This window comes from Rhinolophus sinicus, chromosome 2, assembly GCF_057876585.1.
Source record: "Rhinolophus sinicus isolate RSI-liver-muscle chromosome 2, RSI-T2T, whole genome shotgun sequence".
Taxonomy (NCBI): domain Eukaryota; kingdom Metazoa; phylum Chordata; class Mammalia; order Chiroptera; family Rhinolophidae; genus Rhinolophus; species Rhinolophus sinicus.
This window is the reverse complement of record NC_142502.1, coordinates 148,630,523-148,649,492: the sequence shown is the minus strand read 5'-3', so window position 1 is coordinate 148,649,492 and position 18,970 is coordinate 148,630,523. Positions and strand designations below refer to the sequence as shown.

The 18,970-nt window shown below is 37.2% G+C and overlaps 1 pseudogene; it reads left to right on the top strand.

The window, feature by feature from the left end:
- LOC148758933 (ubiquitin thioesterase OTUB1-like) overlaps window positions 1-18,970 on the top strand; it is a 143,563-nt pseudogene that overhangs the window by 12,640 nt on the left and 111,953 nt on the right.

The window sequence follows — 18,970 nt, the reverse complement described above, 5'->3', positions numbered from 1 at the left end:
TGATGCAAAGATTGACCTCAGGAAACACAAAATGAGGGGCAAACCCTCTCTTCCCAGAGAGGTTCAGGCCCCTAAAACCATTATCTGAACAAGTAGGTAAGTTAAGGAAAGGCTTCCTGGCAGGTTAAATGCCTCTAATATAATCTCTCACAACAGCAAGTAGTTCAGCCCTTGTCTCTGTTGCAATTTTATATTTGTGGACCTACTTGATTAATGTCTGTTTCCCTGTAGATTATATCTTTGTTTTTACTCTGTCTGGGTACCTGGCACATAATAGATAGTCAACCATCATTTCTTGAATGAAGAACAAATGAATAATTGAATAAATTGTGTATTCCTGATGTTCATTTCACAGAAATTTATCTGAGGAGAGATTCAGGTCTATAGAACCCAGGTCAGCTAGTAAAACCACATCCCTCTTCCACATCAGTCCTTCCCCTGTAACCTGCTTCCTGCCATAGCCTGGAACTACCCCCAAGTCCAACTACCAATATATGGGGTCTGAAGCAATTACTCTGATTTATCCTACTGTGGGAAAGCACTACTCGGTATGGGTCTGTGTTTGTGCACCACATCTATGTGTGCACACACATACACCTGTGTACATGCAAAGGTGAACTCTCAGGGCTGGGAGGGTATCGCAGCTGGCTTTTCATTACTGATTACATGTTAAATCCTACCTGTCAAATGGGAAAACTGGTTACCTGAGGGCAAGGATCTTGACTGCCCATCTTTGTATTCCCAAATGTATGTGTGGGGCTTACACATGCAAGGTCTCAAGAGATCATTTGAACAAGGTCCCTGAAGGGACTGCTCATGGAGGAAGCCTAAAATCATTCAGTACGGGCAGGCAGTGCAGCCTTCTCACAAACTTCAAGCCAAACGGAAATGGCCTCCACACCCTCACAGGGGGATTTTATCCTAGGAACTCTCAGATAATTTCTCTCTCTCATACATAGCCCCAGCCACTCAGACCAGGAGCTGATGACTCTGGCAGGAGAGATTCAAGTGCCTACCATTTGCCAAAGTCTGCAATCAACCCACACTTTTTCCTGCATCCCTTCCATGACTTGCTGGCAAGGGATTGTAAGATACCAGATTCATTGGTCTGAAAAGCCTTATGTTCACCAGTAAGGAAATGTATCTGCTCAGCCAAAATCCATGTGAATACTGACGTTTTTATCTTAATTGTTAGTTAATTTTCTTCAAACATGTATTTGCTAATATCTTTGGCAAGAGCCTGTGCTTTTGCTAATTCAACTGAATTCAGTGAGCAATATACTAAGTTCCTACTATGTGCATAGCATAATGCTAAGTATTATGGGAGACAAAAAAAAAAAAAAAAGAAACAATAAACAACAACCCGGATTAGTGTCTACCTTCAAGAAGTTCATGGCATAGTAGGGAAGATAGACATGTATGCAAATAACTACCACAGTTACTTGTCCTTTTTGGGTTCCAGAACGATAAAGTAGAATTTATGTCTTGTGTCTTTTCTGCTAAGAAATTGCTTAATACTAGGCTCATTGGCAGTTCTAAAATGTCTATATAGGAGACACTTAGGGAAAAAACTTTGTTTGGAAAAGACAAAAGGGCCTGAAGTTGCAATTACATAGCTATGTATATAAAACTGAAAAGTCAGGTACACTTCAAACACTAAGGAGGCATGTTAGAGATTTGGTGTGAGGAGGGGATGGCCTGTGGCACTGGATAAACTTTCAAAAAAACCCTAGCTCTACTCTTTCTTTTTTCTTTCCCTGGTAATCATCACACTCTATAATTATGTTATTTATTCATAATTACTTGTTGTCCTCACTGGAATATAATCTTGTATGAACTGAGACCTCGTCTGTCTTGTTTATTGCTTTATCTCCAATAGTTTCTGGCACAAAGTAGGCTCTGGATCAGTACTTGTCGAAAAAAGTATGATGAACATCAGGGAGTACTGAGCTCATTCTATGGAAAATGCATACTGGTCTCATACTCTGTCCAAACCTAACTCTATGAAGAGAAGAAGATACGGGTCTTCTCATTGGGATAAAATGGTACTGTGAGTAAAGAGTTATCACCATTTTGCCTGAAAATAATTATTTTATAACATGTCATTTGTGATGTACAATGTGAGTGATGGTCATTGAATTTATCATCATGGTTAAATGCCTTTGGATGAAAAGTGCACAGTAAAGAAGAACTAAAACCATCATCACCAAAGGACCTATTTGGATGTCAAGGTCAGCACCTCTGGAAAAACACCCTAATCAGTCAACATTCACCTCTGCGGAAGTAGCCCTTGGCGTTCCTGGCCTCACTTCTCCATCCAAAGCCTTATGAATCAGTATGCTTGTATCTATTTAACATTTTTTTTAAATAAAAAACCTGAAGGAAAAGTTTTTGTCTCTCATCCTGGGAAAGACTCAAGAGGGCTGTTCATCTATTTGGTGACAAAATTTTCCATGCTCAATAAATTCTGCTGCTTTGTAACCACAACCTTGTGTATGGTGATTCTCTCTCCAACACGCTAGATCCCTCTTTGCTGTTACAATTATGGGTCTGGTACCCTGTAGGAGGTTTATTCTGGGTATTCAACGATCTTGAAGGCGTACAACAACAATTTCTCTACTTCCTTTCATGAGTACTCAAGGAGATGTCTACCACCGGAAATTAACTATGCAGTTATAGCAGGAAGTATAATAAGAACAACAAAACACACTTCTTCTCTCCAACTTTGATCTCCATCGAAATAGTTGGAAAGCTTAAAATTGAATAGCAAATCATTTCTAAAATAAAAAAAAAGCAATTGGGTAATGAGAGTGAATTCCTCTTTTATACTAATTATTTACATATGGATTACTCATTGAAAGTCTGTATTCACACTAGAACTTCCTGCTAGAAAAAACAGGCAGCAGATTAAAGGACACTGGTCCAGAGAGAAACACTACCCCAGATCCAAACAAAAGCCTAAATCCCAGGTAGTACCTACATACATAAATGCCAATGATTACAAGGTGAGAGTGTGTAACTTTGTCCATTAAATCAGAGAATTATTGAAAAGATCTTACCCATTGCCTAGTAGAAGGTAGACTCATTAATCTGTTGTTCCATTATCCACTATCCAAATCCCTTTCAAACAGAGAAAAAAAACCTTCAACAATATATTTATGGTTTTTGGTGTCACCTTTGAAGAAAATAGGTAGAAAAAACTTTGTATTGTTAGGAGTGGCCCATACCTAACTGAAGTATATGTTGATCCAGTCTATATCTATACCTATACCTATGCCTTTGGGCCATGCTTTTCCATCAGAGATCCATCCCTGGTCCATCATCATTGGCCAAGACAGAGGAAGGGAACAGACCAAAGCCTTATGGGGATTTTTAACTCAGAGATCACTGGCTATTACCCAGTAAAATCATTCCGTACTAAGGAACACACGTCACCAAATCTCCAACACATCTCCTAATTTTACTCCTGTTTATTTCCTTCATAGACGTCCTCTATAATTACTGTGTTACTATGTTTGTTTGTATTTACTTGGTGATCATCTGTCTACTTCATTAAAAAGGAATCACCATGTGTGCAGAGACCTTGTCAGTCCACTAGAACCTGGAAATTCTCTTATTTCTACCACCCCTTTATTCTCAAGACTTTAAATATGGATCATAAAAATTTTCCTCAGTGACCCCTTTTTCAGTTTTATTTTAATTCTATTACATGCAATATTTTTCACTCATCAGCAGAAAACTTTACTTCCTACTCACACATGAAAACTTAGACCCCCTGCACCCTGAATGGTTGCAAAAATCAGAAATGCTTTCGTACTAGTGGGAGGTCAATAGGAAGGGAAGTTTGATGTATAAAGAGGACATAAAGAGGTCTGTTGGGATCCAGAAAAACTGCAGAGCCAGTCATGAGAGCTCAGGAAACACAGAAAAACAGGCAGCCTCAGAGATTGTCTCTCATGGTGTTGTTACTTTTCTTTTTGCTCCATTGTTTCATCATAGCTTTAATTTGTGCGTAACTGCCAAGGTCACATCTAACCCTTCCCTCCTCTCCATTTTCTAGTCTTTAAATTTGGGCACCCACTGACAATCGACAATGATACCTCAGTACTCGATCACAGAATGGAGGAGAAAGGAATTGCACTGGTTCAACCTAGGCTTTCTTAGGGTATGCCAAGACATGTCTCTGACCTCCAGTAGAGGTTCATCCTTGTCCTAGCATCATTGGACAAGGCGAGAGGGAGGGAATAGATCAGGGTCATTAGGGAAGCAAGGGATGCAGAAGAGCAGAGGCCCAGAAAAAGGAAGTGCGCAGGCCGTGCACAAAATGGTGTGTGTGTGTAGGGGGTGGGAGTGCGTGACACTGTCAACTTCCCATTAGCCATGATGTAATTTATCGGTATCTTAGAACCTAATATTAGCTGAGATACAGAGAACACGCTTGTCTCCCATTCACACATAAAAACATAATTAAGTTAAATGAATACACCCTTCACAACAGATTACGTAGTATATGTGCTGGTATGTTCTTCTTTCCATCCTTTTGGCCATAGGTACAGGATATTAGTGAATATGTTGCTTACGTTGATGATAAAAATAATATGATGCTTATTTTATGTCAAGCAGTGTCCTAAGCTCTTTACATCTATTTAATTCTCCCAAAAACCCTATGAAGTAGGCATGATTATTAATCCAATTTTGAGATGAAGAAATTTAATCAGAGAGAGCTGAGTTACCATACAGTTAGTAAATGGTGGAGCCGTATTTGAATATGGTTCACTTTAAATACCAAAAGAAAAAAAAAAGTAACTGATAACATAAAGTGCCATTTGATTCTAAATCCCCTTTTGATATGAGAAGCTTTAATAATGCCATGTTTTGATGACAGCTAATAATAAGTGCCAACTTTGTGCCTCACTAAAGAGTAGGTTATCTGCAGCTTTATTTTTCGGCTTGCATTTGCCAGTTGTTATTTAGAATACAAACGGGGTGGAAGGGTCCTACTACTAAAATATAGCAACTCCAAAAAAATGCTCTTCTCTTAGCTCTTAGACCGTTGTGACTTAGAAAAGATGCCAGCCTTCATCCACTGGCTGTCAATGTCAAGGGGAGAACACTGACCAGACTCACTCCAGGAGATTACCCTACTCTGCCCTCCTCACGTCTATTTTCAGTGATTCTTAATTTCATCCTCTTGGTAAACAAAAACAGATTTCTGGGGGAAAAAATAGCATAACAACTTTTTTTTTTTTTTTTCCCCCAGAAAGCCACTTTCACGGCAGATGGAACTCAGTATGCCACCACCCAAATCTTTAGCAAACCTGAAATACGAAGAATCCCTTCTATCTAGGGCCATGCATTGTCCCATTTTGTGTCTCTTTAAGTGATACTTTGAACCAGTATACACTTCCAGTATACACTTAATCTGGCCCCATTATCAGCCTAATAATACCTCCTGATATTCATAAATGCCTAGCAAGACTTCCAGCTATTTTGTATGAAGAAGAAATATCCAGCTAAATTGAGAAGATTACCACATCACCACATACATCAGTGACAGGTTCTGTGCTATTACAGTTGATTTTTGTTGACAGTTGGCTGTAGGCAGTTGTGTTTCAAATGCCTTTTTTCACTGGGAAATTAAACAAAATCCCATGCAAAATGCAGCCCTCCAGTTCAAAAACTGTAAATCCCAAATTAGCATTTCATACTTTAAAAGGTAGCACAGCACAATTTTCCATTGAAAGGTCTGTACAGTTGACACAAATGGGTACTTCAGACATGACATTAATGCTACTGGTGCCTTTTAAGAAAGCCACCTTTTCAGATATCATTTTTCCTCTCTCAATAATCTGCATAGAACTACAGTTCTCGCCTATTGTAGAATAAAAGGGAGGAGAGAGAAAAAATACCTGAGTTACTGCTTTAAGGAAATTAAGTTCCCAGAAATTTCTAAACAATAAGTTTAATGAAAAGGGATGGGTTAATTTAATCTCCTTAAAAAGAATAAAGGAAGCCCAGGCATCAGAAGGTTAAAAGTCACTTCTTCCTCTAAACGTTATGAAGAAAAAGTAGTTCTATAAGCTAGAAAATCACCTGTGTCAGGACACTCCTGATACAGAAACTTTTCAGCTTAATTTGAAACAAGTTAGAACCCAATTTAATAAAAGTTTAATGTGTGGGGTAAGTCATAAGAGTGACATTGAACAGGGTCATCTGATTCTTAAGACTGGAAAACTATTTTCCTTCTTGCCCAGGAGACTCTTCAGTGTGAAAGAGTTTTAAACAGTGCCATTCCTTCATCTATAACAATTGCTATTTAACCGGAAAACCGAAAAAAAAAAAAGAAGTAAAAAAAAGTCCAAAACAATAGTTGTCAGTTGGCTATTCAGGACACAAACAGATTTAGAGAAAGAAATGTAATGTTTATTTCTGGACTGTAGCACAAGCATAAAATATTAGTCAGGCAACTTCATGCCAATTCTTTTGCAGACATCTCACCACAGTGCTTGACTCCTGGCCATATAAAGTCAAATGTCCAGTAGTCACAACTATTGTGCTAAAGCCAAATAGGGATGAGTAGTCTTGGCCCTGTCCCTTGACCACTTTCTAAACTTGAATAGAACGAAGTTCTGCACTCCTAAGAGTTTATATTCCTTAACTTTACATGGTCAAAGGAAAACCACCCACTCACTTCTGAATGGTGAATATGTAAAAAATAAATACTAGAGCCCCACTGTGCTTAGTAATACCAAAAGCACAAGGCGAAGTTCATGTGAGAAATAGAAAACTTACTTCATCAAAGCTCCTGCAAACCCTGAATTACCTCCTAGCATGTTTCTGCATTAAATGACTCAGAAGTAAATTTCATTACAATTCTGTAGTTCTTGGTTAACCGTTTTCTAAAGGTAATTATTAATAACTACTAGCCTGTGACTTCAGATAAACGTTGCTTCCACAAAAATTTAGTGCTTATCATATCTGAAAAGATGTACTTGAATAAGTGCCTCAGCTGTCTTCTCCTTCATCCCAATCATACAGTTTATCTCCCACAAAGGAACTCAATACCAAGAAAGTAGACTCAGGAATAGAGGGTCATGCAAACTAACCTATTGTGACAGAAAGCAGATCTGTGGTTGCCTAGGGCTGAGATGAAATGCTAGGTGACTACAAAGAGGCATGAGATCTTTGGAGGTGATCGGGAATGCCCTGCACCTTTATTGTGGTGGCGACGACATGGATTCTATACAAATGCAGTTTATTGTACATTGGTATACTCTCATCAAGTTGATTCAAAAAGAAAAAAAAGCAATCAAGACAGAGGTGTCCTACACTTGTGAGGCAGAATTTCATATGGAAGCATCGTAAGATATTTAAGGAGTCAAGCTCCACATCAATTACATAACAAGGAAATTCTAAACGCTATGTAGTTTGTATTCATTATTATTATTATATTATTATTATTATTTTCAGGTGTACAAAACAATATAATAGTTAGACATTTACACCTCTCACAAAGTGATAACCCCCCCTCCCATGTAGTTTGTATTCTTAATTGGAGAGTAAGCAAAGCCTAAATTACATCCTTGCCCAGGTGAGGACAATAAGTGTCCTGATAAAGTGGGGGTGAGTAACATCACAATTATTCGAGAAACTCACTCTGGATTTGGTACTCTATCTGGAATCAATTTCCTAAAAACAAACAAACAAACAAACAAACCCTTTTGTTCTAAAAAGAAAATCCCTACTCTTCTAGGGAACTATTAAGAGATGTACCTTTTATCTTAGTTTGGGGACAGTTCCCAAAGTTCTTAAAAGCATCAACTTAACACTTCTTTACTTGTTTTTCACAGACACACATGTCTTTCCACAATTCTGAAAATTATCATTTGCAGGACAGAGGTTGTGTTCATGAACATAAGTTCCGCTTCCCAAAGACAAAAAAGGTGGGTCAGTGGGGTATTTTTCCATTGCCAGTCAACAACAGCTGGATGACCAGAAAAAGAGACATAGTCAGAGGAATACAGGAAGGGGCTGTATTAAGAGGTTGGTCTTACAAGAAAATTCTTAATTATAAAATAAATTAGAAAGAATTGTTCCCTCTTCAAAAAGAGTCTATACTCTACAAAACTGGGATAGACCAAAAATATGCTTTAAATATAAATCTCTTTCACTTCATTTAAAAAGTTATTTAATTTTAAGTTGTTTAGAGAAAATTTTTCAGGAATATTTTGAGTATAAAGTAAGATATGCATTTGATTATGAAGAGGTATTAATGTATCCCCCAATAATGCATATTATTTTTTTTAATCAGCAGACATCACATAATTGCTCTAATTTTTGCCTCTTAATGAGGCAAATGCAAATTGCCCCATTTTTGGAGAGGAAGTTGAGTGCAGAAAGCTTAAGTGATTTTCCTGGAGTTATTCACCAAATTATAGAAATGACCCAATAACTGACTTCTTGCTTCCAAATATAGTAGTGTTTCACTAGAAAAATGCTGCTTCCTTCTATAGTTACATTTGAAAAAAAAACATATTGTACTTTGCCCTTTATTCTTTTCAAAGGGCCTCTCAATTATCCATCCATTCATTTATTCACTCAGTAAAGAAACATTTATTAAGAATCTACTAAATGCAGTGCCCCAGATAAATGGCACATGCCCCCTATCTTCTAGAGGCTTAGATTGTAGTTGGGGTATAAGACACATAAACCCTTTTAACCAAAGAACAGAGTCCAATGATGTAGGTAGGGATAAGGTATTAGGATAACACAGAGGAGACCTAACTAAGCAGACTGGTGTTGGGAGATGAAATCAGAGAAGAATTCTAGGAAGACATGACATCTGAGCTGCGTCATGAAGACCTGTTAAAGTTGGCCAGGAGAAGGAAAAAGTGGTGGGGGTGGGGGAGGCAAAAGGATACATGAGTATAAAACTTATCAAATTCTATCATTGTAAAGGAACTCTGGAAATAAAGTATTTACATTTGAATAATAAAAAAAGTAAAGACTCAGGGGTGTGAAGCAATATACATGAGCTCTGTTAGTTGATAGAAGTTAGTTGATTCTGGCTGCTACTTCCACTATTCCTCATTGTCAATTTAGGTGAAAATGGTAATTACATGTTACTTATTTCATGGGAGAATGGCAGGTTATTGGTCATGTTTTATCTTTAAAAATATATAAAATACGATGTAAGAATAATGATTTTTGAAAAGACTCATTTCTAGTTGGAGCATTACCATGCACATCATTTGCATAATGTTTGTGTTTTTTTTTCAAATGGTTTCCTATATATTATTTCAAAGTAACCCAGGGATTAGAAGCCGAAGTTGTGTCTCCATAGTGCAAATTAGGGAGTGGGGGAAGCGAAGAGAAGAAAATGTGATTGACAAAATCACATGGTAAGTGGCAGATTGCAGGCTTGTATCCAAGCTCTCTGAACTCCCAGTCCAAGATCTTTCCACTTCACCCCCAGGTACCTCTCAAAAGTATGCAAAGGAGGATTTTTAATATTTCTGCCTTAATATGTTACTGTTCATTGTTTATTAGTAATGTAATAGGTGCATATTATTTCTTACCTTAAGAATTAGAAGTATTAATACTGTGGGTGTGTGAAGGAGTTATGTGGTGGTAAAGAGACTTAGATACTTAGAACTTTCAAACAGAAGCCACCAGGGCTCATGTCAATGCAAAGCCACATCCCTATAACGTCACAGTTAAAACAAACAAAAAGGTAAAATATATTTCTGATTTTAGGAAATAATAGCTTGTATCCAAACTCATTCCAAATCTGTATATTTAATGGCTCCCTTTTTAAGACACAGAGGGGAGAAAAAAATCCTTGGCTTATTTCAGTGCCATAAATTTAGACAAAGAAACAATTTGCCACGTTACTTTTCAATCACTCAGTAAAATTCAAGTTCTCTTTGACATTGATGCTATTCCCAATTCAACATTGCTAAATTTTAACTATCCTCCCTTTCAATTAGCTGAGTTTCTGTTTGCCTACTTTGTCCGTGGTTATAGCCTTCCCTCATGGACCTAAGATCACTGTTTTCCTTTCTCTTTATGCTCTGTGAGCATCAAGTATCATGGGGCATGCGTGTAATTGTCATTCAGTGTGAAAAAGCCAGCTGGAGGTATCACAATCATGTCAATATACCAGTCAGCAAGAAAACCTCCAAGCTGATTCTTTCCTATTTAGATATAATATTACATGAATTGAAAATTGCTGTTCCTACAAACTTCTGAGTTATAGCACCTTTTTTTTCAAACTTTCATGCAATTAACTAATAAAAATATGTGTGTATATATGTACAAATATTATATATTTATATGTAAGTGTATGTGTGTGTGTGTGTGTGTGTATATATATATATATATATATATATATATATATATATATATATGAAATAGAATCCCATATATCCATAGGACATATGCAGAATCAGAAATAATTTAATTACTACAAAAGACTATCTTAGGGCTCTGAGAGACTGTGAGAGCTTAACTATATCAGAACAGCTCACTCTCTTCAAGAACTGCAGGGCAATCCATCCAATGAAGACTGCAGTTTTCTCTCAGCAAAAAATTTTTCAGGAGAGGCCAAGAGCCTCTCTTTAGGTCTACCTTGATATCATGTATGGTGTCTCATGTCCTTCCTGGGTACCAATGTCTTGTTCCATAATCACTTAGGCTTCTTTCTGTTGCTCCGAAACAGTGAAAACGGGAAAAGAGGTTTACTACCACCATATAATATTCTTATGTATTCAGAGCTAGTGACTGTGTGTAAGTGGAATTGAAATTGTAACAAGATGGAAAAAAATTTATTTTCTAGATCCCCTGGGGAGAGAATTATATGTGGTAAGAAAAAAATAGGTTTGCTAATCCCTGGGATGATGGTGGAAGGAGAACTGAGTATCAATAGATAGCTGACAAGTTGTCCTGCAATAAGGTTCAGTCTGCTGAACCACAGGGCCTACTTGTGCTGAAGGAGAATGCAAATTTGGAGCCAGAACTGGATTGTTCAGGATGATAGAAAAGAATTAAAAATTGCCACAATTTCCTTCTCTTACCTTCCCCTACATAGCACACAGCTTTCACTCTAATTAAATGTTGAACAAAGGTACCAAGTCATTATTCTGCCAAGCATACCCACATGACTTAGCCCAGCTACCTAGCTGAGCAGTGGGAAACTGAATGACTTTAAATGAGAAGCCTGAACCTTCTCTGCTTAGCTCTGAACTAAGGACTTGATATGAATCAATGGTTTCTAAAACAATTCTAAGCCAAAATATATTGATTCAAATGAAAGCTTACCATTTAAAAAAATAAAAATACGGGTGACAAACTCTAAGCAATTCTAGTGAAGATGGGTAAGAGGGATAGTGTAGAGGCTCAAGCAGTCTGAGGTGACCCTAGGGGAACTCCACGGAACCCCTGGTGCTCTGGGGAGAAGGATTATAAACCACAAGACTATATGATCTCAGAAGCTTCTTCCAATTCTCAATTTGCAGGATTCTCATAAACCTTTCCAAAAGTAAGTGGTCAGCAAAATGGGAGAATAGATAGCTCTAAGCTCTCATTTCCCCACAGAAACACTGAAACAAGTAGAAACTGTCAGAATCAACTCTATCAGAACTCTGGAAAACAGTCAAACATTTATAGCAACCAAGTGAATGTTGAATCAAGAAAAGGGCAACTTAAAGATAACAGAAAAGCTCTGTGCATTTTTACTTTTCTATGTCCCATCCTATCCACAGAAGAGTAATGGTATTAGAGCATCAGCAGCCCAAATTCCCACTGTGAGACTCTGATCCCAGGCTCATGAGGTAGCAGAATTGAGCTTATTCACAAATGATTGTGTATGTCTGTTCTAACCAAAAGTGACCTGAAGAACTGATAAAAGTTGCTCATCTCTTTTACCAACTAGGAACTCAGGTCATAAAAGCAGTTGGAATTGCTCAAAAACACTGTAAACCAAAGTAATAATCTTCAGATGCCTGCACAAAAGGTTACAGTGAAAATATACAACAGACCCACCTAAGGCCTGGGAGCAAAATCTTCAGTAAATTAGAACATGTAAAAGCAACTATATATACAGGGAAATTTAGGAAACCATGTGCATGCCCAGGACATGATGAATGCTCAAAACAGACTTGAGAATACACTAAGCTCTCACCTCAGGCTGATTGCTAGGCTCAGGGCAAGCTTGACTAGTGTTCAAGGAGTGCCCTGGCATAGAGCCAATCTGCAAAGACTGGGAGAGGTATTTGCTTATTTGTTTAGTTCTGGAATTAAAGGAAACTTCTGTCAAAATATTAGCTGAAAACAAACTAAGAGACACAGAATTCAGTGGCTACACACAAGGAATATAGTCTTTGCAAAAAGAATTTGAAAAAGTCATTAAGAAATTGACCTACTACAGTGTTCAGCAATCAGAAAGCATCAAACCCTAGGGAATGAAATCAATCTTATTTCCAGAATTTCTACATTATGACATTCAATTTTTCAGTTTCAACAAAGAACCGCAAGGCATACAAAGAAACAGGAAAGTATGCTTCATTCAAAGGAACAAAGTTAATTGGTAGAAACCTTCTCTGAGGAAGTCCAAGAGTTAAAATTTGGGATAGAGACTTGAAAACAACTATCTTACATATATACAACTAGCTTAAAGAAGACATGAACAACAAACTAAAGGAAATCAGAAAAAAACCCAAAATAAGAATATCAATAAAAAGATAGAAATCATAAAAGGATATCAAAATTATTCTTGTGCTGAAAATTACAATAACTGAAATTAAAAAAATCACTAAAGAGGTTCAACAGATGATTTCAGTCAGAAGAAGAAAGAATCAGTGAATTTTAATATAGTACAAGTGAAATCATCCTGTCTGAGGAGTAGGAAAGAAATGTGTGTGGGGTGGGAAACACAGAACAGAGCCTAAAAAACTTGTGGGATACCATCAAGTAAACCAACATATGTATTTTCTAGGAGGCATGAGAGAAAGAAAAAGGTAAAAATAATTTTGAAGAGATACTTGGCTTGAAATCTTTCAATTTTGATTAAAGACATGAATCTATGAATCCATGATGCTCAATAAATCCCACACAGGATAAACTCAAAGAGATGCACACTGAGACATTATAATCAAACTATCAAAAGACAAAGACAAAGAGAGAATCTTAAAAGCAGCAAGAGAGAAGCAACTCATTACATGTAAGGAATCTTCAATAAGATTAACAGTTGATTTCTCATTAGAAACCATGGAAGACAGAAGATAGCAAAATAACATTCAAAGTGCTAAAAAAAACAACTGTCAGCCAAGAAAGCTACATCTGGCAAAACTGTCCTTCAAAAACAAGGAGGAAATTAAGACATTCCCAGATAAACAAAATCTCAGCGAGTTCATTACCAATAGACATGGCCCATAAGAAATTCTAAAGGGAACTCTTTAGAAAGGACACTAGATAGTAATTCAAAGACATATGAAGAAATAAAGATATCTCTAGTAAAGGTAAATACATGAGCAAATATAAAGTCCAGTATTATTGTGTTTTTGTTTTGTATCTCCACTTGTTATTTCCTGTAGGATTTAAAAGACAAAAGTTAAAAAAAAAAAAAAAAAAAAAAAAAATTAATCTATATTATTGGGCCCATAATGTATAAAGATGTAATCTGTGACAATAACATTAAGGGGGCTTAGAAGAAAATGTTATATAGGAGCAGAATTTTTTCTAGGCTATTAAAGATAAATTAGTATAAAGTTTAGCTAGACTGTTATAAATTTGGGATGTTAAATATAATCTCCATGGTTACCATAAAGGAAATATTTTTAAAATGTCAGAAACATATATCTAAGGAAGTGAAATGGATCATTTCCAAGAAAAAAAAGAGAAAATCAACCAAACACCAAGGAAGACTGTAATGGGGAAAATGAGGGGCAAAAGGGGTACAAAAAGCATAAGATGTACAAAAAGCAAACAGCAGAATGGCTTAAGCAAGTCCTTCCTTATCAATAATTACTTTAAATGTAACTAGATTAAACTCTCCAATAAAAAGGCAGAGATTGGCAAAATGAATTCAAAAATTATCCAACTATATGTTGTCAACAAGAAATTCACTTTAGATGCAAATAGATTGAAAGTAAAAGGACATAAAAAAGACAATCCATGCAAATAGTAACCAAAAGAGAGATGGAGTAGCTGTACTGATATCGAACAAAATAAACTTCAAGTTAAAAACTGTCACAAGAAACAAAAAAAGACATTATATGTTGATCAAAATTTTGTTTCATGAAGAAGCTATAACAATTATAAACATATGCACCAAACAACAGAGCCTCAAAGTAGATGAAGTAAACATTAATAGGATTGAAGGAAGAAATAGGCAGTATATAATATTAGTTGCAGACTTCAATAAACCACTTATAATAATGGATATGACATTTAGAAAAAAGATCCATAAGGAAATAGAGATTTTAAACAATATTGTAAATTAACTAGACTTAACAGACATATACACAATATTCCCCTCCACAAATCAGGACACACATTTTTGTCAAGTGCACACGAAATATTCTTCAGGATATACCATATATTAGAGTTCAAAACAAGCATCAATAAATTTAAAAAGATTTAAATCATAAAAATCATCTTGTCTGATCACAATGAAGTTACAATTTCATAGAGAAACTTGAAAATTCACCGTTGGTGGAAATTAAACAACATATTCTTAAATAACCAATGGGTCAAAGAAGAAATGACAAAGGCAATTAGAAAATAATTAGAGATAAATGAATAAAGCATAATATACCAAACTTATGAAGTAGAAATAGGAGCTGCTGGGCAGCAACTCCAAAGATGTTAACTGTTTTACCTATGATAAATCCATCATGGCTCAGTAGGAACAATTTTGGCAAACAGACTACTGTGTGGAAACCTCTGGTGTCTGAGTGGCTGAAGCTCACACCAGGAGTATGATGAGGATGAAAATACCTATCAACAGAAGATCAAGGACCTCCACAAAAAGTACTTGTACATCCACAAGACCAGGCCTGAGGAGAACTGCTTCTCTTGAGCTTTCAAATTCTCCCACTTGGAGGCGATGATGCATGACAGCAAAGAATTGCAGTGCTTCAAGCCTGTGTCTGCCAAGAGCAAAGAGACATGGTGTCCCAAGTCTTTGCCAAGTTCACATCTGAGGATTTCCACAACATGTTCATGGACCTTATCAAGTAGGGTGAGAAGCAGACCTTAGTAGCTGACATGGTGGCCTCCTTCAACAACCAGAGCACCTCAGACTACCTGGTGGTCTACCTGAAGCTGCTCACCTCAGGTTACCTGCGGTACAAAAGCAAATTCTTTGAGCACTTTCATTGAGGGTTGTCAGACTCTCAAGCTGTTCTGCCAGCAGGAGGTAAAGTTCATGCGCAAACAGTGACCACACCCACTTCATAGTGCTGGCCCAGGCTCTCAGCATCTCCACCCTGGTGCATTACATGGACCACAGCAAGGGCAGCGACACTAACCCACACATCTTCCCCAAGGGCTCAGAACACAAGGTTCTACCTTCTCTACAATTCTGGATACAATAATCTTTCTACAAATAGGCCTGGTGTTTTTCTGCCATTGTCTTACCAGCCCTCCTCTCTGCCAGGCACTAGAAATGTACAGATGTTGTTTTGTAATTGTAAATGGTCATATTTCATTCCCCCCTTTCCCTGTCACACAACTTTCCATGTTTTATTAAAGGTGATTCTAGAGGGAAAAAATAAAAAAACCTCATGGGATGCAGTGAAAGCAGTACTCAGAGGGAAATTTATAGACATAAACACACTTAAAAAAAAAAAAAAAAGACAGGTCTCAAATCAATGACCTAACTTTACAAGACAAGGAACTAAAAAAAGAGGAGCTAAGCAAACCCAAAGCTAGCAGAAGTAAGGGAATAATAAAAATCACAGTGGTATAAATAAAAGAGAGAAAAGAAAAGCAATAGAATCAATGAACAAAAGTTTGGTTCTTTGAAAATGTCAACAAAATTTACAAACTTTCAGCTGGACTGACAAAGGAAAAAAGAAAGAAGAAACAAATAACTAAAATCAGAAATAAAAGAGGGGACATTATAAATGACTTTATAGAAATCAAAAGGATTGTAAAAAAATATTAGGAATAATCATACTCCAACACATTATATAAGTGAAATGAAATAGACAGATTCTTAGAAACACAAATTATCTAAGCTGACTTAGGAAGAAATAGAAAATCTCAAAAAAGAGACTTAAACAGTAACCAAAACCCTCTTTAAAAAAAAAAAATTATATATATATATATATATATGTAAGCAGATGGCTTCATGCTGAGTTCTACTTAAAGGATTAACACCAATTCTCAAATTAAGGGGGAAAAAAAAAACAAAAAACAGAGACGGGAACACTTCCTAACTCATTCTATAAGGCCAGCATAACTTGAATACTAAAGCCAGACAAAGACATCAAAAGCAAAGAAAATTACAAATTAATATTTCTTATGCATACCGATACAAAAATCCTCAACAACATTAGCAAATTATATCTAACAGAATATTAATATGGCATTATATATCATGACCAAGTGGTATTTATTCCTGAAATGCAAGGGTGGTTAAATATCAGAAAATCAATCAATATATTATACAACATTGACAGAAGAGGGGAGAAAAAAAGAAACACACAATCATCTTAATCAACCAGAAAAGGCATCTGACAAAATCTAATACTTTTCCATGATAAAAACACTAAGAAAACTAGAAATAGAAGAGAACTCACTATGATAAAGGGCATTTATGAAAATCCACAGTTAAACTTTCTTAAACTTTCCCCTAAGATCAGGAACAAGACAAGAATGACCACTTTGACTATTGCTATTAAACACTGTACTGGGAGTTCTAACCAGGGCAATTAGACAAGAAAAAGAAATAAAAGTCATCCAAATTATAAAGGAAGAAATAAACTTACCTCTATTCACAAATGACATGACCCTATTTAAGAAAACTCCAATAATCCACAAGAAAACTACTAGATAGAATAAATGAATTCAACAAAGTTGCAGAGTACCTGATCAATACACAAAAATTAGTTGTGCTTCTATATTCCTGCAGTGAGCAATCTCAAAAGGAAAATAGGAAGATATTCTTATTAAAATACTTAAGAATACATTTAACAAAAAAAGTAAAGTCCTGAGGTGGATCCAAGATGGCGGACTAGATAAACACTGTGCTTGCTTCATCCCATAAACACATCAAAATTACAATTAAATTATAAAAAATTAGGCCTGAAGATCCATCTGAAGTCTAGCTGAACAGAAATTTTATAACTAAGAATATAAAGAAGCCATGTCGAGACTGGTAGGAGTGAAGATGTGAAACGGGCTGGTCCCACACCCATGTTGAAAACTGGGAGCTATCTCGGCCACAGAGTTTCCCCATGAAGGAGCAAGGGACCCCAGCCCCCAAAACCAGGCTCCCCAGCCCAGAGCACTGGTGCTAGGAAGAAAAGCCCGCACAACTTCTGGCTGTGAAAAACAGTGGGGATTTCGACCATTCAGGTGGGACGGAAGACTGCAGGAAACCCAAACATTCTCTTAAAAGGGCCCGCGCAGGCACTCACCTTGGGCTCCGGCGGAAGAATGGTGACTCTGGGGGCAGCGGAGACATGTGGGGAGAGACTGAGTTGTGCAAATTCAGGGCAACGACTAGAGGGGCAGTCCGCATTTTCCATCTATGTGGCCCTCATCTCCTGCAGCCAGCCAGTAGGTGTCATCTTTCCTGTGCTGAGCCCGCCCCCACAGGCCAAACCTGAAGCTAATGGGTCTAATGAGCTCCACTGCTCCACCCTGCTGACTCATTGAGACCCTGCCTCACACAACTTGCATACCACAGGAGGCTTTATCAGTGGCTGAATTTTACAGGAGCTGGCAGGTAGCAGCAGGCCTCAGAGTGTTCCGGGTTTTTGTGGAGCCATCCCAGACCCAGTACTGGCAGCAGCCATCCTGGGTTTGCAGCGTGGCTCCCATACACCTCGAGGTACAGCACCAGCAGCAACCAACCATGGATCACTTTGTAGCTCCTACCAGGTACTCCCTGGCCAGTCACAGGTATTGGCTGGCCTGGGCCTGCACCACAGCCCCTCCCAAGAAGCCTTAGAACCAACATAGTTGGAGGTTGACTGCAGAACACCACTCAATTAGCCCCACAAGAAGCACACACAAAGGGCAGTCTCAACAGGCACCAGAGCCCAATAGAGCAAATCCTGATCTGTGGGATAAGCCTCCCGCACAGCAGCTGAAAAGCTGGGGTTGGGGTAATGGGTGAAAAAGAGGATGGGATTAAGAAGTACAAATTGGTTGTTACAAAGTAGTCATGGGGATATAGGGTATAGCATAAGGATTAGAGTCAATAATATTGCAATAATTATGTATGGTGTCAGACGGGTATTAGATTTATTGGGGTAATAGATGAGAGGGGTTTGGGGGGCAGCATGAAAAAGTGAAGGAATTAAGAAGTACAAATTGGTAGTTACAAAATAGTCATGGGGATGTAAAGTAAAGCATAGGGAATAGTCAATAATATGGTAATAACTATGTATAGTGCCAGATGGGTATTAGACTAGTCAGGGCAATCACTTTTTAAGTTATATAAGTGTCTATATATGCTGTACACCTGAAATTAATATAAAATAATATTGAACGTCAACTGTAACTGAAAAATTAAAAAGGGGGGAAAAGGTGAAAGGTAACAAGTGGTCCAAATTTCCAGGTATGAAACAAACAAGTCATGGGAATGTAATGTACAGCATAGGGAATATAGTCAATAATATTGTGATAGTGTGGTACAGTGTCAGATGGTTGCTGGGCTTATCATGGTGATCACTTCTTTAGGTGTATAAATGTTGAATAACTATTATGTATACCTGAAACTAATATAATATTGTAT